Here is a 9257-nt window from a genome sequence, read left to right on the forward strand (position 1 = left end):
TCCGAAGCCGTCATATTGCTGCTAGAGGCATTGTGTTGCGTAATCACAATGATCGCGCTTTTTCGGATCGCGTGCTGCATTTCTGCTGACCAAGACTGGAAAAAGAAAAAAAAAGAAATCGGACACGTGGCCGCTGGATTTGCTTCTCTACGAAATTTGGTACTGTTGAAGCGGCTTTCATTCTGCTGCTTCAGCAAGTCTTGACTAGAAAAAGATGTCAGTGTACGAGGCGGTTAATTGTCAATAATTTTACAGCATTTCAGTAGCTAGCTTTTGTTTTTGATATTTGTTGTCTTAAATGTCAAATATCTTTTTGCAACCTGAACGATTATGTAAATAGTAAAGTCTGCTTTGACGTTGTTTTTTTTAAAACATTATATTAGTTCTCTTCAACTTTTCGAAAGTTCCTTGCGTTGTATTATAGTAGCTTGCATGTAAGGAATACTTTTAATGTCATACGTAGATTTTCGTTATACTTTAGGAGGTCGTGACTTCATGACCCCGAATTACATGTCAAACTCACCAGAACTTTTGAAAACTAAGTTACGCTGTACCAAGCAATTAAGACTGCACTGGTTTCTAACACAATGTTACGTATGGGTAGACAATGCCGTTTTTTGAGACTTACACATGTCGTCTGTCAAAGTGCTAAGGCCACTTCTGCAAATTCATTTTATTTTAATCAAGTTTTCGAATTTAGATTTATCCCTCATTTGCTTCATTTACTCGATATGTCAGTTTTTTTAATTTTAAATTCGTTATGTACATTATGGTGCAAATCTTTTGGTTTAACATGACTGTAATTATATTATTTTTATCTGTCACTGAGGACAGTGACTTTTTAAGGAGAGGGGGAATAGTGTTACAAATTTAGATATAGGCCTATGTCTGTACCATGTGCATAGCTCATTATTATTTCGCTGTATATTATTGCTTGCTGTGCAAGTCAAACTTGTCCTTCAGTAGATTTACGACGTTGTTTTTCGTCCTCGAGTAGTTCTTGAATTTCGATTGCGTAAGCCCAGGGCCACGCTCGTCTAGAGAATCTGTCCTCGTAACGGCAAGGACAGATACTCAGTCGCGTGCGGCCTCCGACTGACCCCGAGCGGAGGCCAGACTTTGTCCTCAGTTTGAGGACAGACTCTGCCCTTTAGCTCGAGGTCGGGTTGTGTCCCTGCTGCTACAAAACAGCTCCCTATATAAAGCCAGGGATTCTAAAATCGAGGTTCTTCAATCTCCAGAGTTCAGACTTCCTAGTCAGACTTCTTAGACTTCAGACTTCTAGCTTAGACAGAGTTCGGACTGACTTCTTGAGACTTCTCCTCGTACTCCTTTCTGCCGTTTTTCGTAATTCACTGAACCTGACTGTATACCAAGTTGTCATTATTTGAAGTAATAAACATCGAATGGAACTGAAACTCACGAATACTCCATTTCTTCTGTTGAATTTATATTGCATACACGCATGAGCTCGAGTGAGAGAGATATTGAGCGAGAACTGAACGAGAGCAGTCTGAATTAAACACTTGTAATCAAATTTCGTTACAGTATGATGATGCCGGTCTGGTGTCGGTGTGGTGTCTATCTTGTGTCAGTCTGATGTCGGTCTGTTGGTGATGTTGATCTGATATCGGTCTGGTGTCAGTCTGGTGCCAATCTGTTGTCGATCTGTTGTCAGTCTGATATTAGTCTAGTGTTGGTGTGATGTCGGCCTGGTGTCGGTCTAAAGTCAGTCTAAAGTCAGTCTAAAGTCAGTCTGATGTCGGTCTAATATCAGTCTAATGTCAGTGTGATGTCAATTTCTGATGTCGGTCTAAAGTCAGTGTGGTTTCGATGTGTTGTTGGTCTGATTTCGGTCTGATGTCGGTCTGGCGTCGGTCTGGCGTCGGTCTGGCGCCGGTCTGATGTCGGTCTATCGTCGATCTAATGTCAGTCTCATGTTGGTCTGATTTCAGTCTAATGTCGGTGTGATGCCAGCCTGATGTCGGTCTGTTATCGGTGTGAGTTTGGTCTGTTGCTGGGTTTTTTGTCGGTCCGATGTTAGTTTTTCTGTCTGTTGTCAGTCTATATCATGTCCATCTGGTATCATACTGATTCAGATCCTAGGTCAATAAGCTTTCACATGTATGAATGTTTGTATCAAATGCCATTGCAAATTCTTCCAAAATCGGATCGGAGTTGGGTCGTATAGTGTGCCAGGGGCTTAAGGCATAAGGTCTTTGTTTGCTCGGTCTTATAACTGTTTAGAACTTTCTTCTCATGTAGTGCAGTTATTCGTTTTTATTCTTGCTTTTGTTAGGCTAGTGACTGGTTAAAGGGACGGGGTTGTAGGGGGGGGGGGGGGGTATCATCGCCCGAGTAAGTGCAAGTCCATATCGACCTGTCCATTGTGCCACAAGGCTCTTTATATTTTTCAGCTGTATATAAAGTCCACGATTGTGTTTGATGTTACTTGTTTTGAAACATATTCTATTTTTGCAGAAACATAATAATATAACAAATAATAAGCATTTCATTTTGTTCTGATTTTTTCTCTCATAAATTAGGCAGCAGTGATGACAAGGTCTGGCTCTTTGCCATCGGTCACTATGATGACGTCTTGGAATATTTGTAAGTATACCTTGAGTGGACATATGTAGAGCAAATAAATGTTTACGATAATGATGGTGATGATGATTATGATAATGATGATGTTGATGTTGATGATATCGGTGGTGTTAATGATAATGGCGGTGTGCCGTGGTGGTGGTGATGTTGGTTGAGGTGTATTTGATAACGGGATTGTGATGATGATGGTGCTGCTAATGATGATTCTGACATTAATGATTACTATCATAATGATGATGGTGATTCTGGTAGCGGTGATGACTGCTATGACGATGATGATTTTGCTGGTTGCGGTGATGATCATGCATGATGATGATGGTGGTGGTGTTTTTAATAGTGATAGTGGTGGTATGATTTTTTGATAACCGATCTCATTGGACCACTGATGCATTCAAGGTCATGAGTAAGTGTGGGCGTGTACATGTGGCATTATGTATTTTTGTGGGTAAGTGCACATTGCTAAATTTTGGAAATAGGTTAAATAGTTGAGTATTCATGCTAATCTAATCTATGTCACCGTTTCCATTGTTTTAGGGATGAGACAACATACACCATCAAGGGATTCAACCCAGACATAGTGGATGCAGGTAAGAACAGGGATGGGTGGAGAAAAAAGGATATACAACCTAAGTCAATTTCAATAGGCTTGTGCGTAGCCTATTGAAAGGTGCGACAATGACAGGCGTTGTGGCGTGCGCCTGTAATCCAGCTAACATTGGAAGTTACAAACTGATTCAGGTGAGGACGCAGGTTCGAAACTGAGTCACGTCTTTCGGATGGTGCCGTTTAAAGGTCGGTCCCCAGACGTAAATAATAGGGACTTTTAGATTTGCACAACGACAACGTGGATTGCTACGATCGACGTCCTTTCAATGCACTGCCTTGAATGGACGACACACGTATCAGTCCACGCAAATCTAAAAGTCCCTAATTATATCTGATTGATACACGTCTGTAAAAACCCAATACACACACACACACACACACACACACACACACACACAATGACGTAGTACGATATCTTTGCGGCATACAATAGGGTATTGGGATTGATCGTGAGTTGATATTTTCGAAAATAGATTGTGTTTAAGAAAGAAAGAGAAAAAAGAGGAAAAGAGGAACGGAGAGGGGGAAAGATAGAGTAAGGGAAGAACGAAAGGAATAGATAAAAATCACATCATAGCAAGCTGTAAAAAAATATGCAAATTAAAGAGAGAGAGAGGGGGATTGTACAGAGAGGTTTAGAGAGAGGGAGAGAAAGAATGAGGGGATAAGAGGGAGAGAGAGGGGGAGGGACAAGAAAGAAAGAGAGAGTGAGGAGGGGAAGAGAATTAGGGGGAGGGCGAGAGAGAGAGAGAGAGAGAGAGACATATGATAAGGAGGAAGGAAAATCTACGGAAAGGGAGAACTGGGGATCAGAGAGGGAATACCAAGCGAGATAGAGGTATGGAGTGAGTGAGTGCCAGATTTATTCCAGAATAATGACAGCGAGAATAGAGATGGGGGGGGGGGGGAAACAAAAATCCTTCCGCATGTGGAGTGGGATGGATATTGGGAAACCCTTGATAAAGTGTTAATGACTGACGGCACTCTAACTATCAAATTGTTTAGAAAATGTTAAGCATCTTCATTCAAGGTTCTTTTGAATTTATGTTATGATTTTTTTTTCTTCAAGACAGTCATTTCTTAAATCTCAAATTACATTTAATGCTCGATTGCTACTTCATTTGTTGTAGTATGTTCAATAGCGAACAAGAACTGCCAACTGGTTTATGACATCTACCAGAATTGTTGGGACAGCCAATCGGGCGAGCGGCCCAGGGGTGGCCAAGGGCTCATGGGCGGATGGTACGATGCGTGTACAGGTGAGTCATTATTTACTTATTCATTTATTCATTTTTTCATTCATTAACTTATATTTCTATTCATTTATTATTTATTCATTTATTCATTTATTTGTTCGTTTATCTATCCATTTACTGATTTAATATTTTTATTTATTGACTCAAAATAGATAAGTTTGCCTTCAATTGATTACAACTTATTTTCTTGTATAGCATAGAACAAGAGTATAAAACAATGATAGCATGAAATATGCGCAGTTGTGTCTTTTTTTTTGTATCTATCAGCTCTCTCTTTAAATACAAAAATGAATAACCCCTAAGATCCGCATAGATTACCCACAATCTCTTTTTTTATCATGTTTACAACGATTACAGTGTTCATCTCAACTTAATAACTTTGACACGTTTATACATCTTTTACTTCTTGATTGTCAGTACAGCAGTAAATATCAATGCACGCTTGATAAGTCACAATCACATAATCAAGGGGGGGGGGGTTAACCCCTCTCAATTTGTTTTGGGAAAAAAAATGAATACTCCCCCCCCCCCCCCCCCCCTGCCTCCACTGAGCGCAATATCGGTCGGCGCGATTTTTACATTTGCGAGGGCAAAATACATTTTGTTCCTCCCTCTCACTAGCCCCCCCCCCCCCCCCTTTCCCCACTGAGCGAAAAATCGGTCGGCGCAATTCTAAAATTTGCAAACACCCTCCTTGAAAAAATCCTGCGTACGCCACTGAGTGCAGTGCTTAAAAGACCCTTATATACGAACTTCAAACCATGACTTATCTCATTATAAAATGGGCCTACAGTATGAATATATATTAGTCTAGAAATAAGCAAATTATGGTATTCTGAAACCGATGTGAGCGTGCAAAGTATGTAATACAAATTTCTTATGCTCAGCTTTGTGATTTCAATCAAAACCTATTCTTTTGACGTTCTAATCTTAATCGTCATGTATAACAAAAACGTTTTTTTTTCCCCTCAACTTATCAAGCATCCTACATATTTTGTTTCAGGTTGGTACCAAACTTTCGATCGCCTGCTGACGTATTATTTTACAGTGCCACTCCACAAGGGAGGCGCTGTCGCCCTCTTCGCCAAGAATGACAGCACAGTGACGTATGACGATTTGACCAATCTGAAAGTTGGATTTCTGGATGGCTGGAATTCGGACGAGTTTTGCCTCGCCCGCTACACAAACATCGTGGTAAATATAATGACCGAATAAATTTAGTGTATTAAATGCTGATGTAAAATACATTGAGTGATATGATTTTTTGTAGAGCACAAAATTATAATTTATTGTTGTAAAGAAAAGTTATTCGTCATAAAATTTACTGATTTTTTTCTTCTCACTTACAAACATTAAATTATGAGCAAGCTTTTCAGGACAAGGTCTTAGTTGACAACGACGTATATCATTTTTTAAAGCCTGTTTTTATGCTGCCATTTCCCATCGTACTCATGATTATCAATATTTTTTTTAATCAAGCTCTAACCTTACTTAATTTGATTCGAGTGAAGAGTTTTACGAGTCCATTGGTTCGATTGCATATTTATATCTCTTTGTGATATTTACTTGCCCATGTTTATATATATTCACAAACTTTATTTCATGCTCTTTCAATTTTTTTCTCTGACCCCTTCCTATCACTCTCTCGGTCTCTATCCTCGGCATCCCTCTCTCTACTCTATTTTGTTCATATACTTATAATCATTCATCCTCTTTCTATTTATCTCTTTCATGCCCAACTTTCCTTTTGAATGTTTTTCTCCCCCCTGTTTTTTTTCTCTCCCTCTCTTTTTCCCATTCTCTCTGTCCGGTGTCCACCTCTTTCATTCTCTCTTCACCTCTTCACCCAAAAGCTCAATCTTTTCCTCTTTATTGATATTGATTGATTGATTTAAACGCATGGAGACATGCAAGTATGCCTATTTCTTATGCACTATGTACAAAAACGTTTAAATGTTATTATTATATTCTTTTCCATCTCTTCTCCCTGTCTCTTTATCTCTCTCTCTGTTTCTCTCTCTCTCTCTCTCTCTCTATCTTTCTCTCTTCACCTGTCATACCTATGTCTCTACCTTGTTCTCTTTCTATAATGATTCATATATTAATTCATTAATTTACTTATTTATTTATGTATTTTCTTTTTCTTTCCACATCTACCCCTCCCGCTCTCACCATCTTCTGTCGTTCTCACCCTCTGTCTTCCTACCCCTCTCCTTCTCTCTCTCTCTCTCTATCTCTCTTGTTTCCTTTTCTCTTTCATCCTCTCTATTGCCCTTCCTCGTTTCCTACTCTCGATTCTCCCCTCCTCATTTCCTGCTCCCCCTCCCCCTCCCCCAGTGGCGGATCCAGGGGGGGGGGGGGCCCGGGGGGCCCGGCCCCCCCCTTGAGAAAAAAATCATGTAAAATCACGTGATTTTTACGATTTTGGGGGGTTGGGCCCCCCCCCCCCCCTGGCGCTCAAGGGGGGGGGGGTGCAAATTGAAATTTTTTTTGAGGATCAAAAAAAAAAAAAAATGTGCTCACTACCCCCCCCCCCCCCCCCCCCCCCCCCCCCCCCCCCCCCCCCCCCCCACTGAGCGAATTTTTGGCCGGCGCGTTCTTCAAATTTTCGGGAGCAAAAAAAAAAAAAAAAAAAAAAAAAAAAAAAAAAAATTGTGCTCTGTACACCCCCCCCCCCCCCCCCCCCACTGAGCGACTTTTCGGCCGGCGCGATTTTCAAAAAAAAAAAAAAAGTTGGGCCCCCTCCCCTAAGAAATCCTGGATCCGCGCCTGCCCTCCCCCTCTGTTTGTTCTCCTGTTTTTCTGCCTCTCTACCTATCTTTCCTCTCCCATATATACAGGGTTCCACGCTCAGTGCCAACCAGATATTCCACTACCAATCAGCTGATCTCATGATCGACGCAGTCCTGAATGGACATGTAAGTCTTTTCTCTTTTTTAAATTTATTTATTTGGTGTATAAACTACAGCGACCAGCAGCTCAGACTGAGGCCATGGGGATGGTCACCTTAAAAGGTAATCACAAATGTAAAGCAATTATACATCATATTATTCGTTTTCAATAATATGAGAAATTATGCATGATCAACGATCGAGAATCTACTTGTTAGAATCTGAATTATGATCAATATCAAGAACTACATAATGCAGCCTATTACTTTAAACTTATACATGATACATTGTTATATTTTTTTAATTTGCAAGAGCTCACCGTTATAATTCCCGTTGTTTCGGTGATTATAATCATTGCCATTATCATCGTCCTCATTGTCGACGGCGTCGTGTTCATTACTTTCATCCCCATCATTATAACATATCCTCCTACTCCCTATTCTCGTTCTTGTACTCAGGTCTTTTTTATTTTTAGGTGGTCTGTCGATGACAGATCACCTATTGATTTCGTTAGAATTTTCTTTCTTTATTCTTTATTCTTTCTTTATTTATTTTTATTTCTTCCGTACACTTTTTTTGTGTATACGTTTACTCGAAATCGACTTGGTCAATTTCCTTCAAATTTCTGATAGTCATTAGGCCCTATAATATCAAGTTCCCGAAACCTTTTTCAAGTTCATGGGGTCATCGTGACGTCATCCAGGCGCCATTTTGTAAAAATCAAGTCATTATCATATCTCGATAACGAGTCTTCAAAAATAAACCATATTTGGTATACATCAACTTTAGGTCAAAGTTCAACTAAAAATGTCAACAAAATTTGCGCGCGCACCTCGACGCGCACGTACGCGCGCATTAAAATTTTAAAATGCTCAAATTCGTTCCAAATTTTTTTTGCACACGTTTCAGGCCATTGTAAGCATTTTCAAGATTTTGCGCGAGAGCACTTTTTGCGCGCGTTTCCGCGCGTAAGTGCGCGTACTGACATTTTACAACATGGAAACGCCAAATTTTCTCTATCATATCAACCACATTTTTCCAAGCATTTTGATACCTTGTTCACCTTTTTCTGACCAGTGATAACGCAATGAGCGTCCGTCAAAGTTTACAGCACACGCGGATCTGCATTATCCCTATCCACATTACATGTGCAAAAACAAGCCTATACAAAATTCATTTTAACTCTTCAGAATGGATAGATACCCCCAATTTTTTTCATATTTAGATAGATCATGAGTCGGAGATATGATTTCATGTCTCATTTGACCTTCAATTAACTCATGACGTCATCATAATGGCCTCCGAACTTAAAATTTCAATTTGCATATTATGACGTTAGCAGATTTTTGGAAAATTGATTGTATCTCTGTAAATATTGATCAATTTTCTTTCAAATTTTGATATGTTTTAGCTGAGAATATTCTCTACGAATGTATTTGCCACGATATTTCATTTGAACAATGGCATCATGGCGTATTTTTGCGATTAAAGGAGGCATGTCAATTTTTCACATTTTGCGTGTATTCTCTATGGGACATGACTTTTTCTCAAAACTGGTTTCTACATTCTTGTCTTTCGCGAGCAATATCTCCGTCGTTTTATCTTCGTTTACGCTGAGCTTTGAGTATGTTGTAGCTGAGTCAATATGCTATCGTTAGTGTGCCCTTTAATTTTCGATCAGATGCCGGGATCATGCTCATATTTCACTTACAAAGTGGGATTTGATAATTCCATTTTCCGTTTACGTGTAATCTCTATGGGAAATATTTTGGTACATCGGTAACGCACTTGACTTCCGACCTCGAGGTCCCTGGTTCGAGTCCGGGCGTCTCCAACAATTTTTTTCTACACTTTTTTTTTCTTTTTGACCTTTCACTGTACCTTTTCCTTTGCTTAT

Source organism: Strongylocentrotus purpuratus, unplaced genomic scaffold, assembly GCF_000002235.5.
Source record: "Strongylocentrotus purpuratus isolate Spur 01 unplaced genomic scaffold, Spur_5.0 spur5_scaffold_17, whole genome shotgun sequence".
Classification (NCBI taxonomy): Eukaryota; Metazoa; Echinodermata; class Echinoidea; order Camarodonta; family Strongylocentrotidae; genus Strongylocentrotus; species Strongylocentrotus purpuratus.